Genomic DNA, 20,525 nt, shown 5'->3' with positions numbered 1-20,525 from the left:
TAATAACAGTTATAGCTTACGTTCAATAAGAATATTTATTATTCAAAGTATAAACTGGCTAAATGTATGGATGTTTTAAAGTTCTAGCCATTATGAATGAATCTAAAAAACGAACATTTAACTATTTAGAAAGAAAACAGATTTAACGAGTATTAAAAATTAAAATGTATAATAGCGGTACCTAATAAAATGAAATTATATTTTTAAGAACTATCGAGTAAGATACATTTACTATCAAAACACATAGAAAACACGTATAAGAACATAACAATATATTACATTAAATAGCTAAAAATAAAATAAAATTGTTTAGTTATATACTATACACAGTGGTAAAAATGTATATACATATTTATTTGTGTATTATTTCATTTAAGTTAAATTAATAAACAAAATAAAATACCTGAATAAATAAAATAATACACAATATATATATCTACATAATAAAACAGCTATTAAATTAATTGAACTCTAATAATTGATATTTATTTTAGACTAAACCACTGATAATGAGTGGAATGAATACCAAAATATTCTGTGATTATGCTCTATAAACAGTGCGTCGACATTGACATCGATGAAGTTATCCCAAAAACCAACTGTAAATCCGGGAAAAAATAAAATTAATAGTACAAAATAATGCCGCAACCACACATCACAGAGATGGTATCAAACCTTGATTTGGGGCCTAAATATTATTTTCAAAAAAATGATTTACCTAATGTCAATACTAAGATTATAGCCGGCGTTTTGATTAAGAAATAAGTATTCTACTAGATTTGCTTTCAACAATATTGTTTTGAATATTTTTATAGATGTCATTCTAATATTATTTTTTTCCCCATAATTATAAAGTGAAGTGTGATTCATATAACAATATTTCATGGATGGAACTTTTTTTTTTATAGATTTACAGAGCACCTGTATAGTCTTACTTGGACAGACGTTTTTCATCTACTTTTCCAATATAACAATTTGAAAGATTGGAAAATGTAGATTTTTTTTCTATTTTGGAGAAAACACGCGAACAACAAGTATAAATAAAATAATTCTGTTGTAGGTAATATAGATAAGTACTCTACAGTCTTAATGCAGCTGCAAAATATGAACGAATTATTATAGCTATTAATATAGCTTTATAATATAAATTAAAAACAAAATTGTTAAATTGTAAAAAAAATACCGCTGTCAACAAATAAACAGTTAGGTATAGGTACATGTATAATATATATATACATGATTGAAATATTATGCATTTTTATTATATTTTAATATTTTTATGATCAAGCTTATTTTTTTCTTTTATTTATCTTACTCAAATAAAATTTCTTACATCCACGGCAATACAATTTATTTTAACACACCGACAAGGGGCCTATTGGTTTGGGGACGATGTGCAATCCATACCGCATCCGGTAGTTATGACTTATGACACTGATGACTCTTATACAGTACTATCTACTAGTACTAGTATATAAACTGGTAATTTTTTTAAACCTTATTTAAAATGTCGAAATGTTTGAAAAATAGTCAATAGAAGACAGGCCAGTGGCTGTAGTAGTAGATATACTATAGTTGGAATAGTTCTATTTTCATTATTTATTTTTTACTTTGCCGTTACTATGTAGTCTATAATAATACAACGGCACACATTTATTTAGGGGCGACCCGACGACGTGGAACCTTTTGCGGATAAATTGTGTAATTTCTTGCGGGTCAAAGATCACAAGATTGTTCATAAGTTTATTTTTTAGTCGATCGGAGAAAGAGTTGTGTACTAACGTCAAACGAATTTAACCCGGAACACATAAAGTTTACCGTCAAAATGAGGAAAACATGGACAATGTTGGACAGCGTTTAATATATTAAACGTTAAAGCACATAATATATAATATATATATATATATATATATGTATAAAGGTGGGTAACGGTTTGTGGTTGACGGTCGTTATATTGTATACAGCTGGGTGATTCACCAGGCATACTCATTACTCACCCTCATTTAAGATTCTGAGCGGAGCTATGGTGTGTTTTTTGTGTTTGTCATCATGTTTTGGAAAAATACTTCGATTTTCTACTTTAAAATTGTCTGGTGGGACAATTTATAATGTCGGTACTTCGATGGGGAGGTGGTCAGAAGTAAAAAATTCCTAGCAGTTTTCAAAACCGTCGGAAAAAAACCAAAAATAGATTAAGGACAAACGGGGATATTTAGTATTTACGCAAAAATTTGTTTAGCTTAGGATTGAAAAATGAAAACAAGGTTTCTCATAAAAAATTCAAACTGTGAATAAAATATCAATAACATATATAAACACGGTTATCGATGCTAAGTTTTGATTTCTAAAATACCCATGTCTGATGAATTATTATTATTTTTTTTACACGTTATACATGTTGATAGATAAGTGAATATTAATTACTCTCATTTTAAATGACCAGAGCTCCCATAATTCCCGAACCCATTATCGTGGAAAATTTATCCTTCTGAATCGCACTGTAAACATGCGATGTCGACAAAAAGTTCAATTTGCAGTTGTATAATAATATTATGGAAGCAGTGTTTATTTTTTGGTAGTGCTTTATGTATATTTATTTGCCGATCAATGACCAAACACGACCATCATTCATCATGTGAAAACTAATACCCTGCGAGTAGTATCCAACACGATTTGATGGTTCCGCATTTTGTATGAGTAATTATATATCATCATGAAAGAACTCGTACAACACTAATCTCAGTATAACGCACGACTGTGCACTGCAATTATAGTGCAACAGACATTATCGGTCGTTAATTATTACGATCAAACATAGATTACAGAGCGGTAAACACTGCAGAAGATAGATAACTAGTTTCAGATAACTTTTTGGCGTGGGTGTTTGGCTCTATTGTGATGAAAATATGTACTAAGCTTTTAACTAATAAGCACATCGAAAATAAGCACATCTCCTTGGTGGTTTTAAGCTGTCGTGTTCATAATGTTTGTATAGGGCAGGCCAACCAACTTGCCTTTTGTGGCGCATAAGCACGTTTGATATCATTGATGACATATTCGCTTCGGATATAATAACCCAACATCATTACTAGCTATCAATGCAAATTTTAAATTATTTCAACCAAATATTGATAATGTTCAGTAGGTATAGGTAATAGCCAATATGCATAAATTCAACCTAACTTGCCTTATCTAACATATTATTATTATGGTAATAAAAAAACAAATACATCATTCCGAAGAGAAAAAAATGGTCTAAACTAAATTGTAATAAAAATATAATTTAAGTACTTAATGTCCGGGTCGTATACAATATACTTTATTAATCTAATGGATTAATCAAGAACCACTAAATCATGTTCAAGGGACCATTAACTCACTATTGGCCCTTTAAATGTTTAGTGATTGTTTGTGCAATCTGGCATAAGTGTTCTAAGTCACTATACGACATTTTCTTCGCTCAATAATGAAATATTATTGTCGTTTCAAACTCAATTTTGTTATTATTTATTTAATACCGTTTTAATTTAAATTAATCGTAAAAAAGTGCGTCGTGTTAAGAAATAGAATAGATATATTGTATACGTTTATAGAATGAAAAAGTGTTAACATTTTTATGGCACAACCCCATTATTTTTTTATTTATTTGGTACAGTACCGGAAAAAGTTGGCCCCTCCGGTATAGTGTACACTTATTATTAATTTAGTGTGTGGACTTATATGCACTAAAAACCAGCCAAATCGGCGCTCGGAAATAATATTTATTTCTTCATAAATCATAATCATAAACATTTAATAAATAAATCATATCTATGGCCTGAATTTTGAATCAATATTATCTTATCTTAATAAGTGAGGAGGTATAAGTATGTGCCAACCGATAGATTAATACCATTAAAGACATTACAATTGCGGGACATGTCCTGTCTATTTATCAATTTATTTTGATATTTTAATTGATAAATATAAAACCAAAATTTAAATAGTAATTTTGTTTGTGTAAACAACAATTATTTTTGATCATTTATGAAACAGTTAAAGCAGTAATATAAGTCGTTCAAACATCAAAAGGCCGAAATATGCCAAAATATGCACCATAACAGTTTCATATTTTCAATATCTGTACCATATGGAACAAACTTTGGGCTCACTTAGCATATCATACGATCAACCACTATAAATATGCGATTTGAGCTATAATAGTTGTTACTGAGAAGCTCTAAAATAAAAAATGTAAAAATATGCGATTATAGATAATTTCACAATCTTCTTATTTTTGTCACTGGTGAGTGGCTGTATCTTGGCTTATGTAATAAAAATATTTAATAAAAAACATAAAAAATATAATATTCATTTATAGATATAGTACTGTTAACCGCGAGAAGCTTCCAAAGAATTTGTTATGTATTTACCCAGGTACACATAACCATTCGTATTTTACGTGCTAATGACTATAAAGAGCATTTCAATTCAATAAAAATTACTTTTAACTGTGTTTAAATATTTTTTTTCCTGATTAGTTACAATATTATCTTATACGATGTTACATATTAATATATTATTATTTTATTATTTATAATATATAATATATATAATATTATTATAATTAAGTGGTTAAAATATTTTCAGTATCTACGGTTTAGAAACGACATCTGTCCATAAATCATTTAAATCAATTACATTAAGTGGTGTACATAATAATATAATAGTGAAACATGCGAAAAGGAAATCGATATATTATGTTATTACTTGATCAGCAACTTAAAAATGATTTGTTTGTCGGGGCAGTGGAGTGCGCGGGTAACTAATTTTAATATTTTAAATTAAAAAAATCTTAATCCCCACCCCACCATTAGAAAATAGTGTATTCTATATTACTATGTGCCTTAGTGCAGTGCGCGAATAAAATTTGAAAAGTGCACTTGCGTAATACTTTAATAATACCTAGTATGATATAATGTAGGGCTCAAGAAAAAGAAAAGACAAATCGGCTACCGAACAGTATAATAGACAGTAGTAGTAGACTATTACTCGGTGGCGTAGTCACGAAGGGGTATTATTATTATTATTATTTTTCTTTTATTGAATATTATGATGGCTTAACAATTTATTTGGGATTTTCTGGACTATTTTGATAGGATCCTCTAGCTGTCACCTCCCGCGATATCTCCCAGGGGTTTGCCGCCAGCACCAGAACATCGTGCTACTCTAAAAAAAAAAAAAACAGTACCAATTTATTCAGACAAATCCTCTAGATTTTTGGATGATGCTAGCACTCCTGTCGCTCCAGGAGAAGTTTAAAATTTGACCATAACAAGTCATGCCGTTTGTAGTTTGTTCACAGCCATCTTAATCTCAAATCTTCGGTCTAACTCCGGGGAAATCGTTGGTGAATCTGAATACAATAGATAATTTATGTACCTAATTCTACTTTAACATTATAATATCAACAATACGATTTAATATACTCCTTAGATAGTTAAACAGTCTAGATTCCACTGAAGGTACTACTAACGTCCCCTGGCCCTACTTTACATAAAAATGAATTTATTTTATGACAAACTTTTGAAGATAGTTGAAATCGTAAGAGATCATAGTTTCTCTTTTATAGACAAAAATCCCATAATTTTTATTTTGAATTCCGTAGCGATGAATGTATAGTTATACAATGATGTGTGTTTTTTATATTGTGAGCTTATAGCGAATGAATGCATTATAATTATTTGAAGTAAAAATGCTCCAACTTCCAACATTATCATTATTATTTATTTCTGATAGAAAATTGAATCTAGCTGGTATTTTAAAGAGGTAAAAATTGATGGTTCCAAGTAGTTTTAGTGAGCTTTAGAAAAATAGTTTAAAAAAGTGAAAAAAAAAATAGTCATGGTTAAGCTAACCAATTTTTGAAAAAATCGATTTTATTTTTTTGGTGTTACTCAAAAACTAATTACCGCAGATATTTGAAATTTTCAAAAAATATATTTATTTTTATTTTTCATATATGGTAATAATACTCATATTGACTCTTATTAAGCTATTATAAATAACCTTATATAAGCCTTGAGAATTTTTTTGAATTATGTACCTACATTTTTAAATAATTGTCGATAAAAAATTTTTTGCTTAGTATAAAAGCTTGAAAATTTAATGAGAAGTTCCTTTACAAGATGTTTTTATAGCAGTTCAAAAATATTAAAGATACAGATGCAGGATGATTTTTTCTGGGCATTTAAAGTTCAAACTTTGATAAAAATTCATCAAAATCCCATTTCTCTTTTCATAGCTCATATTAAACAGTGTAATAGAAGATTTTTCACTAGTTTTTCTACCTTTAATAAAAAAAAGTTATTCATAGCCATATGAAATATTTTCGATTTTTATAAACATTTTTAATTATCTATGTGGTAATTTTAAAATTATTTCAAGTACCCGTGGTAGGATGACACGCCGTCTTTGCCCAGGATCGTTTTTCGTATGCAATGGTTTATCATTGAATTAAAATATAACACATCCATTAAAATGTCATGCTCGAAAACTACCTTAAGAAGAGACATATACCCACTTGCCCACATTTTTTTATTATTGCTTATTCAATTTTAGCTTTGACCAAAAAAATTTTTTTTATTCTATCCCTTGAAGACTCAAGTTAAGTGCATTTAAATATGAACATATTATATAAGAGTAATAGAACAAATTGAATAACTAGATAACTAAGGTAAACATGTTCACTTTACAAAAATTATGATCGATGGCCATTGAATCTTATTTCATTTCTAAATTCATAAAGACGAGATGAAAACTTTTCGCCAGGCTATAGCCTATAGCTAACAAATTACAGCCTATAACCAGTGGCTTAACTAAAATTTCGATTGCCCGTGGCAAAAAAATCCAGCTTGCCTTCGGGTTGGTCTTACAAATTTGTAATATGAAGAACATACAATTACTCACACAATTTATATCTAGACACACCCCTGTTATAAAAGATAATAAATAATTTAAAACATATTTATTATACTATTATGAATAATATGGCCATTCTTTATTACACATTATAATATGTATCTTATTTTTTTAAAATAATATAAATAACCACTTATTTTTAGGCAGTTTTGATACTTTTTCTTGTTCTTGCATTTTTTTTACGCTTTTCATAGCCACTAGGTACTTTTTTCGACATGATCAGAATATCAATTATTTGGTTCAACGAATGACGACTCACGACTGACCACAGAATAACTAATGACAAAATAATATCGAAAAACGACGGCTATTTCAATTTTCAGCCGGACAGTATAATATACCGTATAGTGTATATGATAAATGATAATTGATAACGAATCGAGAAATCGGCAGACTTCTAAGACTTTAATACGTTAATCCTAGACTCAAGGTTATACTCTAAATATTGAGTGCGTTTTCTTGTTATTTCTGTTCCAGAATAATTATTGTATTTACATATCAATACTAATATAGCAATATCGCAGTCGCCGCGCGTATGCGGGCAAACGCTGCACGTAAAAATATAATCCACCTATAAGCGTGTAGCGTGTATCAGTCATTTTTAGGGTTCCGTAGCCAAAGGGTAAAACGGGACCCCACTACTAAGACTTCGCTGTCCGTCTGTCCGCCCGTCTGTCACCAGGCTGTATCTCATGAACCGTGATACTTAGACGGTTCAAATTTTTACAGTTGACGTATTTCTATTGCCACTACAACAACAAATACTAATAATAAAATTAAATAAATATTTAAGGGGGCTCCCATACAACAGACATGATTTTGTTGCCGTTCTTATCAGTGGCGGCTCGTGAGGTTCACCTTAGGTGGTGCACAAGAAATGTATAAAATACCTATGTAATATGGTAAAAATATTAGTTTTCTAAACATCTTAAATTCGTAACAATATGTCAATTTTTAATCTGTTTTTATATTATATTGATATTGACGGTATTAAAGTAGTTAATAGTTGACCTCGAGAGCACACTGGCGCAATATAAACGGATAATGATAATCCGATAATGTACGGTTTTACGTTTCAACGATCGACGCGACATCGCGATTTGATAAAAATAGGTTTGGGGCACACATTGAATGTGCTCCAAATTACCATATATTACTAACCGACGAGTCGAGACATGTTGCTTATATTTACACGGCCGCCCGGAGCACAAACAATTTGGGCTCCGCGAATTATTTAATCTATAAAGACGCACTCCTCAAAATGAAAAACTGAAATAACTTTTTTTTTTGCAGACCATGTGCATAATAATCAATTATATTTTAGTGTATAATATATTACCATGATAGGAATCTAATTATTCTTTATATATTTTTTATTTTTTTGGGTGGTTCACGTGCTCCTGTGCACCATACCACGATCCGCCACTGGTTCTTATAGATAATGGTACGGAACCCTTCGTGCGCCAGTCCGACTTGCACTTGGCCGGTTTTTTCTAGTTATTACATTTATTTTACTTTAAAGTGATTTAATTTTACTAGAACTTAGTTTTATTAATAACTAAAATTCTGCAATAACGATAAAATGTTTTTTTTAAATCGCCACATTTTTGAAGGGCCCTCTCAAGCCTTCTGGGGCCTCGGGCCCGTGGTACTTGCCCTTCATGCTACCCTATTGGTACGCTACTGCCTATAACAAAAGTTTATTGTGATAATAATTATCTATAATGGTCTTGTGAAACTCATTGGAAGATCTTGAATAAAAAATTGTCGACTAAGTTTAGTTTTTTTAGTTATTGTGAATAAATGGTTTTTAGCTCTGAAACTTGCAAATGTTATGCGAGGTTCCTCGTAAGTTTTTGACGGCATTGCAAAATTTACCCTTAATTTTTATCGAACGATTTTCTTATTTTCTTGTAATTCAAAACAAATGACTGTAAATATTTAACATTTTCACCAAATGTTGTTTTTACCATTTTCTGTACAAAATTCATCAAAATAACGTTTATTTTAAATTTATTTTGTAGTTAAAAATTATACAAAAAATTCAATATCTAAATGTTAAAAATCTAAAACAAAATTTTTCTGGAGTTATTGCAAGTGCTATCCGGGACCTAGTGTAATATATAATTAAATTTAACATAATTTATGATAATTTGCATGAAAATAAAAATAAAACATTAATAACAACGTGAAATTGTTTTTTTTCAACGTTTGTGGTTCATACCCGTTTTTTTGTGATTAAAATGTATTTATTCGGTCAGAATAATTGTAGTACTCGCAGTTGTATCATAATTGTGGGTTTTGTAAACAAACGACACAACACATTGTCAACACTGCTGCAGGGCATGAGTGAGTGACGCAACAGCATGCCATCAAAAATTCACGACTGACTCGCTGTTTAGTGATAATTCCGTACAGGTTTATTTTTATAAATAACACCGGAGGTGGAAATCAAGTGGGGGAGGGGGAAGTTGAGCCCTGTTAGACCCTCCAAAACAGACGCTTTTTTAGTTTTGTTGGGTTGAAGCCTCCCCGCCCTCCGCTCACGTTGAAGTTAAAAATTGTATCCTTCTCTGAAATCGTATTAGATTTCCACAACATTATCATCTCGCAATCCCAACTCTCGACTTCCGATATTTACATCGCCGCACATGCTCGAGCAAGACGTCAAAAAGCTCGGTGGCAATTAAATAATAAAGTCACGTACGCCTTTAATACAAGTTAAACGTCACTGTATTATAACTGTTCACTACACTATATTATACAGTCAACATTTCCAGTAATACGAGGAGGACGACAATTCTGCTTCGGCAGTCTAGCGGGCGACGACTCGTCGTGTTGCCGCCGATTCAACTTTCCGTTGCGAAATCCGACGGGTTGAGATTGAAAAAAAAAATTGGTAAAAGGAAAACGACGGGGAGAGTGCGAGTAAATATCTACGATAATAAGCTATAAAGTCATAGGGATGACGATAAAAGAAAAAAAAAAGAAAGATATTTCGTCGTATACATTATTATTTATGATTATAGAAGTGTTCGACGACAAATTGGATGACTACGTATACGAGTTGACATGCGAGTAACGCGTCACAGAATCAACCACAATAATAACGAGTTGGTTCTGTATGAAAGCGTTCGTATAAAAACATATACGACATCGTCGATACTAGGGGCGGGGGCGTACCTAAATCATCTTCGTCGACAGTATATTATACAATAAGTGCAACAGCAGCTGTATGATATCGTACAATACGAGTGCATGACATTATACAGACGTCATTAAAACAGACTGCAGTTCATTATTATCATTTAACATTTTTAACACATCATTCCCGTATGACATTATCCGATAATTATTATTTTTATTTTATTTAGTTGTATTAATTTGTTTCTACGCCTGACGGAAATTTCACTAAGATAAACATAAATAAAACTCTATATTAAAATATATAAGTAACAAGTATTAATAGCATTATACGAATGAACAATGAGAGGCAAGCAATTGGACAGTAAAAATAAACATATTCAATTAAAACAAAAACATTCGGCGTGATTCGAGTCTATAATATTTATCTTACACATCAGTCACTAAGACTGAAAGTCTAAAAGACTCTAAGGTTCTAATTAGTTAGACGCGTGGTTCTATGAATAGAGTCGTTCCATAAATAATTAGTTTTATGAGTGTGGATTTCGAAAATCTGATAATTACAAGACCAAATCATTTTTGTTTTGGTTTTGAACAAACTATACCCCTGGGAACTACTTTCGTATTGTTTCCGCGTCGGGACCCAATCCCCTATTATAAGTAGGTATACCATTAATCTTACCAAGAACAAAATTGTTAATAAATCATATGTCTAGTATTTAAGTATTCCACTTCTGATACCAAGGTAATAAGATAAGTTCAACAATTCTGAAATCGATGAGAAGGGTGAGCAATTTTCAAAACATACCCCCATTGAAGTACAGAAAACATTTTTGAACCCTTTAAATTCTCTGATGTCTTTCTGAGTATTAGAGGAACATAATATAACAGAACCGTATTGTAAAATCGACCGTGTTAACGAGGTATATAACGTTATGATGCAATTTTCTTGGTCAAAGTCCTATGCATTATAATAATATATACAGTGTCATATTGTACACAGGGCCGTAGACACGAGATGGGGTTAGGGGAGGTTCGACCCCCTTACAACAGGGTTAGTTGAATAAATTGCGTCCAGGGAAAAAAAATGATGATGATAATGACTAATGAGATAGGAAAATTGAGTCCCAGTTAGATTTCACCGTTAAGGTGAATACGTCTCGATTAGCGAATTAATAAATTAATAGAATATTTATTAAACCATTGCATAACAACATTTACAACAGATGGTACTCTGGTCATCACAATATTTACAACTTTATTGGTGTTGTAAAAGATATTCAGTCCAAAACATGCATACAAATTACAAAATATGTCGGACGAAGAAAAACCCTAAAAATTGTCGAAAAAGAAGACTGTTTATGACTAAAAATGATTGAATATGAAAATAAATATTGACTACATTTGAATACGTCAGAGCCACGGCATTTAAATATACATATTTATTAAATAGGTTGATAATTAAATAAATTATTGATTAATACAAATACTGTAATTATAAATGTTATATGTCTTACAAATTCAAAACCAAATTTTTGGAAGACTTCCTGGCCAATCTCTTCGAGGTGCCTTCTGAGTTGTGGGTAGTGCTAATAGCTAATAGGGCAATATATAAGGACGCAATTCACCTGGTAGTAAAATCAAATTGAGATGCAAATCACCAAGTTTTAAGAAAATGAAATATATTTAAGCTAACGCCCTTGCAACATGGAAAATATATGAATGTAGGTATTTAAAAACATTTAAATCTATTTGAAAGTATTTTCTTTTACTATGATGAACCCCCCTGCCACCTCTATATTAGATTCCTATCTACGGCTCTGATTGTACAACATGAGCAGATCGAAAAAATAAATGCTCTCTTTAAATTGTATTTTATACTGTTTATTTATTTTTCCGATATACCATCCCACCAAAATTCAAAACATAACAAATTGATTCATGAGAGCAAAATTCCACTTACCATCAAAGTTATCCGCAATTTATATTCATTATTTAATTTTTAATTTTTGTACCTATCAATATTGATGAGCGATTGAGTACTTTTCATTCTAAGAAAACAACGACGTAAGTTAATAGTATACGGATCTAAAAGTTGATAATTGACAGATTCATGTAGGTATCTATGTAAACTAGAACAATCCAACAAATCAGAGCTTTAATTAGAATATACCTGAAGATAAAGGTCGGTGCCAACGATAACAGTTGCCATATGATATTTTCAGGAGCGCCAAGTATTAAACAGTTTCGTACGATGTATCAAAAAAATACGCAACATTGCACACACGTGCCTATAAAATACTGGCACAGGAGATTGTATTTTTGAGCCCCCTTTTTTATTTAGGCCCTCTCCTAACAAATCAAGTGACGTTAACTAATTAGTTATGATACAGGTATGTTAAGGTATGATTTAATTACATTTTTTACAATACATAATTATCATAATAATAATAATAGCAATTTGTAATACTAAATGTATAATGAAAGACGCTATTAAATAGGTACCTTTACTTAAATTAACGAAATCCTTTAAACCTACGAAATTTAAATCACCATTATTTTGCTGTTCTTTCAACACCAGAATTAATGATTTTGCAAACTATTTTCGGTTTGTGGACTTATGGTATTTCTCCTATTTTAAAAGTTGTTTTTTACATGTAAATTTAAAATGTTGTACGTTAATTTAATTATCTATGATAACATGGAAAACTTAAATATTAATTTTTTTCCATATATTTTAGAACAAATAAAATGTATATAATGACAACAGGTGGTATACGGGACCTCTGGGGCCTTTTAGGGAGTTTTTCCTAATTCTAAAACGTCAAAAAGTGCCTAGGAACACCCTCTCCCCGCCCTCGCTGATGAATATTGGTAATATTAGGTTTTTAATATAATTTAGTGTTTTTTACGTTTTGCGAAGAGATACTGAACAATGCAAATAATTGTTATCAATACCAACGCAATGATTGATTCAAACGGCCAAGTGGCTGTAAACACATGGTGCAGTTTTAATCTTTTCACGCACGGCGAACATAATAAATAACATTATTATGTACGCGTGATTAAAAATAGTAAATGTGATTTCCGAGTAAAGTATTAGAACAATGTTATTTGATACTTCCAAGTTCCAATTATTATTGCGAAGCCCTATCAAGCATTCAGAGACGTGCGACCTATAATATTATTATAATATCTTTTTGTTATTATTATCAGTTTTTCAACCGAGTGACACTTTCAACACTTTAAATGGTCTTATGAGCTGCACACGCATGTTACGATTATCCTGTGTTAAACCCCAATTAATAAAACGTGGAAAAAACAATCACATTTTTTATATTAATTAAAAAAAAATTGTACACTCAATAATCTCATCACACTTCAATACCCGCATGCGTGCAGTGATCTGACTAAACATTTTTTCCCTCTAAATATTACGGTTAAATTGGTTTATTTATTATATTTAATTGGAATAAGATATTTATAATAGCACCATACCAAAGTGAATATTAATTTATCCGTCTACTCGAGCGCATTTACTGAATAATCTGAACTTGAAAAACTGTGTACATACTATGTTAGGTACCTACGTCCTACCTAATCGATTTGTGTTTATTATATTATAAGGATCTAGTGATTAGGTACCTATCTAAACTCAACTTTAATTCTTAAGCACCAATATAGCTCACCACTTGCAACATTTTTTCTTGTTAAAAAATCAAACATTGTCCAAAGGCTCGCACTGCTATGTCGATTCATCTAAGATGTTTAATACCATATAGGTATTATAATTTATTGACGAATAATTCTGCTTTAAAACATCCACACAATAAACTAGTATAAAATGCTTAAATATTTCTAAATTTGGAATGAATCTCTGTTTTGAGTTTTATAGAAATAAAAAATATTTCGAACATTATTAAGTATAGTGAAATTAGTTGCGATTGTAATTTGATATTCAATACATATCGGCATGGTAATGTTAAGTAGATACATAATTTATTTTCATATGTATGTTATTGCTGTCTGTGCAAAGCATAGGTACTAGAGGGATTTCTTTAAAGCGGGATGATGATGAAACCAGCAATAGGTCACTTATAATTAGTACCTAAATTATCTCGGGACAGGTGCACCCTATTTGACTAATTGATGTGAATAGAGCGTGTACTTATTATACAGAATGTCTCTTAACGCACATACAACACAATTATTAGAAATCATACGAGTAAATATACTAAAATATAGATTAAGTTACAACGCTATGACGCTATATAGTTTTTTTTTAAATAACCTTTTTTAAGTCAGCCATTAGCAGAGTTTAAAATATGTCTAGGATTATCTTATGAATATCTCATCTAAATGATTAAATGCTTGTAAATTAAAAAAAAAATTTATGTGAATTTCGAGCATAAAAATGTTATAGAATTATAATTCTTTCTGTGTTGTTTTTAGGTTTTAACTAAAAATATGAATACGTACATTTTATATTAATTTACTTATAGTACAAATTAATCGTAAATACCTAATATTAGTTAAATTTCCTATTATTTTTCGGGATATCTGGGTATTAAATGAATTAAATAAATCAGTAGTTCTAATACTCTATTCATAATGATAAAACCCTCTTGTTTACAAGTACGAACCAAGTCATTTTCGCAATTTCAGGAAACATTATAATAGCGTTCAATAACATAGTTGATTATTACGAAATAGAAATATGAATATTGGTAGGCGTATACATGTTCATCTTTTACAGTGTATATTTATGGTATAAGATAGAGTATGACTTAAATTATGCACAGTGGTCACGTATGGTTATTATTTTTTTTAATCGTTAATGATACAGTAAGTACATGCAATCTTATGAAATAGTACAATAATATATAGCGTTACAAAAAAATGTAAGCGCATTATAAAATGAACAAAACGATAATCAATTTCACAGTATACTATGTAGGTATTATATTTTGTAATTATTATTAATAATATTATGTGAAATACCTTGTACCTATAGTTGAATCACTAGTTTACTCAGTACTTAAACATAGGTAATAAGGTATACAAAAGTTCTATCTTTACTTGAATGTAAGAAAAATGTTATATATTTTGTTCTATTTAACGACATGTCGACATACGTATTATTAATAGATTATTACTAATTTAAAATAATAAGAACATCATCAAGTCAAGTCATATAGTTAACCTTGAGAGATATTTCATTACATAGGTGTATACAAACATGTATTCTCAATGGTCCTATATCGAGGCTTCGACTTAAATAAAATCAAAAAAACATGTTGTATTAAAAAAATATATTCTACTTCATTTTGAAAAAAGAATAGACACGTCTTATGGCTGTCATGTATTTCAATAATATGTTGCTTCAGGTAACATTAAGGGAAATATTTTTGAAAACATTTGTGTATAATATTTCAGTAAAAATTACTAATTAGTATATAATTTTTATAAAACCTACACGGCAGGGTCTTAAATTCTTTTTGTAGGTATGTCAATAAAAATGTAATAACCATATATGTCCAATCGAATGAATTGTTAGCAAAAAATTAAATTATTTCTACTTCTATTGTTTTTTTTTCTGAATTCGTTATGTTGTAATAAAAGTTTATCTCAACAAGCTATTGATGTGGAGTTTCTTAATTGTAAAACCGTGGTAACACTTTGGATTCAATTGATGAAGTTTAAATCATATTTTCTTGTTATGAGCAATGTGATCGAGTATGTCCCTGGTCTCAATTTAAAAAAACTGTTCCGATGGTTAGCACTCATTTGCCGTCGGTTAATCATTAAATATGGTGAGGACAGGAAATTGTCTTGGGAAAAAATTCAACTGTAAACACTATTATATGTTAATAATATGGTAATTTATTACAGTTTAATTTTAACGTTAAGTACACGTACGAAATACAACACTACAGGTACGGTCGCCTCTAAATTCGCGGTCAGAATCTGGTCCTACTTTTTTATTTCTGAAGACATGCGAATAAAAACAGATCCGCGACCTTGGAAGGGAGAGGGGATCGCCTATAATGTCTCCTTGACCACGTGCTACTGGACGAACGTGAAAGGAAGCAGAACGGGATCATTTTGGAATACATGAAAACAGTCCGAACAGTCTGCTTTAGTTTTATAATATATTAAGTCTTTAAATTTTAGGTTCCCGCATATCTGCGTGTAATGACATCTGTGTGAAATGACCAATGGATACACATTATAGAGTAAAGTAATTTGCCTACATTTTACTCATATTTTAGTGAGCATAAGCATCCCTTTCAACAAGAGTAACTATACTATTTAGTACTACGTTCATAGACAATTGAAAACTTTTAAGTATCTCATAAGGATGTGTAATAATTTAAAACTTTATAATATACAGGTATTATTAATAATACAGATTATGACTTTTTTTAATCGTGTTTTATCATAGATTTTGGATACTTCAGAACTTACGATGTATATTATTAACTCATATTTCGTAGTTTCTATATTTTCTGTAGGAATATAGAATAATTTTTTTTTAAACAACTAAAGGTTTGATTGCTGATTTGATGCAGTTAAAGTATTAAACGACTGTTAAATACTTCTATATATTTTATTATGTCCATGTTTCAATTGAAATACCATTAAATTTTAAAAACTTTTAGGAGCAATGATAAATTGTCAATTAGTCAATTATTTTAACAATGAGAATATCGGACATCTTTGAACGTATTAAATATCAATTGACTTACATACTCAGATAACTTATATCAAGTATTTACAAATGACCCGCGTGTTATTTAAAGCAATTTCATACTCATTTTGGTAAGACTCAGTGAAATTATCAGCAATGACTTGCAGATGAAACATCTACAGTGCAATGAGAAATTTAAAAATATATATATATATATGTATTTACGATCTTTAAAACTAAAAACTAACGAGTAGGTTTGGCTTGTGGTAACTGATTATACGGAAGCTGGTTAACGTGTGAAAGAGAACACTCTTTACTATACTTTTGCTCGGGTTAGATTATATGGGTATACATTTATCTGTTCTTTAATTATTTATTTCATATGGCCAGTTTTAAGGTATAATAACTAATGAGTAATCACATACAAATTTTGTTTTCATATGTCTTTTGATTAACAACATGATGATAATATAATATAGTGATTCAAAATATACTTAACATAGTAAATACAAAACATAAAAAAAATATTCTGATTCGTTTGTTTTCGTAAATCATAAACCAAAATTATTTAACGGTCTTGTTTTATTGAATTTGATTATAATACTATAATTTTTTTATTACATCATCCACAGTAGTTTGGAATATTTTTAAATTGTTACATAATCATAACATTACTTGCCGTACTTATAGGTTATGAATGTTATGATATTTGTTAAATTTTATCTTGATTTGTTTTGTACAGGTAGGTACTATATTAGCTGATATACTTAAAAAAAATGCTTTGTAATTTTAATTAAATTCAAAAACACTAAGTTTAATTGATTACATTTAAGTAATATTCATTGTAATAAATCACTTCGTTTAAGAATCATTAAAATAAGTAAACAATTTTAATTAATTCGTCAGACTTGCAGTGCATGGGTTCGGGGAAAATTGAATATCAAACAACTACTAAAAGCTGCATATTTTTATAAAATATGTATATAGGTACAACAGTTAGGATTGTACTGTTGAATTAATATACCTATAAGTAGGTAACTATAATATGTAGGTACCTATGTTAATATTTGCATTTGAAATTATGTAAGTATTATTATTATTTATTTATTTCTCGGAAACAAGAACAAAGTATATTTGTTTGTTTTTATTGAGCTAAAGAACGTGTCCAGTGACATGACACAAATATTGAAATATGATGCCAAATGTCTTCAATGTAGAAACGAATAAGAATATAACTGGATTACTGTGTTAACACGCATCATGTGTGACGTGTCACATATTAGCACTTATAATCACTTGTTGATCCTTTTCAGTTAATTTTTTTAAAAGTTTATCTTTTAAACGTGTATTGCATTAACAGAATACTTCTGATGTTACTGAATTAGTAAGTTATAACACATCATACTAAATAATTAATTCATAGCTAAACGGTAAAAGTAAAATTATACAAATAAATACATTTAGAGAAGCATCATACAATTAAAATAACATTATGATGGGTAAAATTTCAATGTATGATTTTTACAGAAAGTTATGGAGAAAATAAAATATTTAGGGGGTGACAGTTGGTTAAAAATTCGGGGAGGGGTAACTCCCATTTCTTTGTTAATTTTAATCTTACGATCTGCAATCTCAAGATTTATCAGAACACAGAATTTATCATTGATTTTAACTTAATTTAAAAATGTAGCACAATATTTGAATATTGTCATTTGCCAGTGCTGTACAAAGATAACCAAAACATTATCCAGATGCTTGGTAGAAGATAACTAAATGTATCTAGATATAAAACAGATAATTTGAAATGTATTCTACAATAATATTCAATTGTAAAATAGAATTTTCGCTGTAAATATAATAATATATAATACGGTCAATTTTTTACCTTTCGGAGCATACAGAGAATAAACAGTATAACACAAGTAATAAATATATATAAAAAAACTAATGGAGCATGAAAATTTAATCTACTATAAATTTAAATAGGCAATAGCTTTAAAAAATTAATACCTCTTCACAAAAATAAAATTGAAAAACTTGTCGAAAAAAACATATAGATAATTAATCTCAGAAACCCCATATTATATGAATAAACTTATAAAAAAATAATTCAAATTGGTTTCATCTAGATGGGGATGAAAAGATAAATATTTGTATCCAGATGAACTATTTAAATAATGTGCTACACTGAATATTGCATATTTGTTTCAAAGTGAGCGAAGGGAGACGCAGTCTATATACCAGTATAATGTTTTTATTAACATTGTTTTAACAATGCCTAGGTATTTAATGATTTTGAATATTAATTAATAGCTGTGTAATAGTATATAAATTACAGATGTAATTTTAGTAGGTAGGAGAAATAATAGAACATAGTTCTCTTTGTTATCATCGATGCAGTTGACGTTTGATCTACAATATTATAACTTATAATGAAAATGTTAAAATATATTTTGCGATATTTCAGTATGGCACAGCTATTTACTAAACGCATTGACTAAATACAAATGAAAACTGCATTTGATTTGTTTACAGGTTTTTGTGTGTACATTTATTATTTAATCAAAGAATGCATATTATAATATTTAACTTTAGGCGCTTTTGCGTTTTCACAATTTATATTTTATGATTTGTCTCTATATAAAAACGTCGAGAGCAATGAGATGTATAAATATCTTGTCTATTTTAAGATTACCCTTCTCTAGCTAGATATTTAAACAATTATAATTAATAAATAATTTGTCAGTGTACACGATTTTCATAGTGGGTACTTATTATGAGTCAAAATCTACATAATATTCAAAAATATTTATTTTGAATGTTGATACATTATTTTAACAATTAATTATTGTGAGAAAAATATTAATAAATAATAAAATAATAATAATAACAAATAATACATTTTTTTTGAGAAAAATATGTTTTAATTAACTATTAAGTATTTGTTGTAAGACAAATGAAATAAAAGTTTGTAGTGTTTTTACCATGATTATTATGTTTACCAGTACAGAAAAAAAAAATATTAATCAAATTTGAATGCAAATATATTATTGAAATTATTTAGGTAGATATTATAAGGGAAATGAAGGTTTTATTATAAAATAATATAATCATTGTTTACAGGATTTTTTTTTCTTTGTAAGTTTGACATTTGAATCGTGTATATAATGTTAAGTTAATTATAGTTTGCTCAACTTAAAAGTAAAAGTAACTTTAGGAATTTACAAGTGGTGAAAAATATGAATATATCATTGTAAAACTTAAATTTTAATATTTAGGTATTCCTTTTATCCTTTATGCCAGCCTTACGATCATCAAGCGTGTAGTGGTGGGAGGGGGTGTTACATTGTGCGTATATTATATGTTGTACTCAATTAATTACTTATAAGTTACAGGTAAACCCATAGAAATCGCATCGCAAAATAAAAAAAAATTTAACGTTCTTAAACATAATATAATAGTTTCACGGCTAAACCAGCGTTGATTTACTAACCATTTCGAAAACGACTGACGAACTGTTCTTAGTTGGCGTGGGATATACGATCTGCAGGAATCCAAGACAGTCGCAAAAACTACGGTACACCAAAAAAACACGACATCGATAGATTTTTGAAACTACGAACGTGTTTACGGACGCCGAGCTACGGTAAGTGTGGCACGTCGTGGCCGGCCGAGTAGAATGATCGGTCACGGACAGCGTTGTCTTAATATTGAACTTCGAAAACGTGCG

General features: G+C 29.5%; 1 protein-coding gene across 1 annotated transcript in view; it reads right to left on the bottom strand.

The window, feature by feature from the left end:
- The window catches only part of LOC111030430 (melanopsin-like), a 49,080-nt gene extending 28,555 nt beyond the window's left edge, over positions 1 to 20,525 (bottom strand). The window contains exon 1 of the mRNA XM_022309949.1: positions 20,289 to 20,525. The gene's annotated coding sequence lies outside the window, so the exon portion shown is untranslated. The remainder of the gene's footprint in view (positions 1 to 20,288) is intronic.

Source organism: Myzus persicae, unplaced genomic scaffold (genome assembly GCF_001856785.1).
Source record: "Myzus persicae strain clone G006 unplaced genomic scaffold, MPER_G0061.0, whole genome shotgun sequence".
NCBI lineage: Eukaryota > Metazoa > Arthropoda > Insecta > Hemiptera > Aphididae > Myzus > Myzus persicae.
This window is presented reverse-complemented; position numbering and strand designations above follow the sequence as displayed.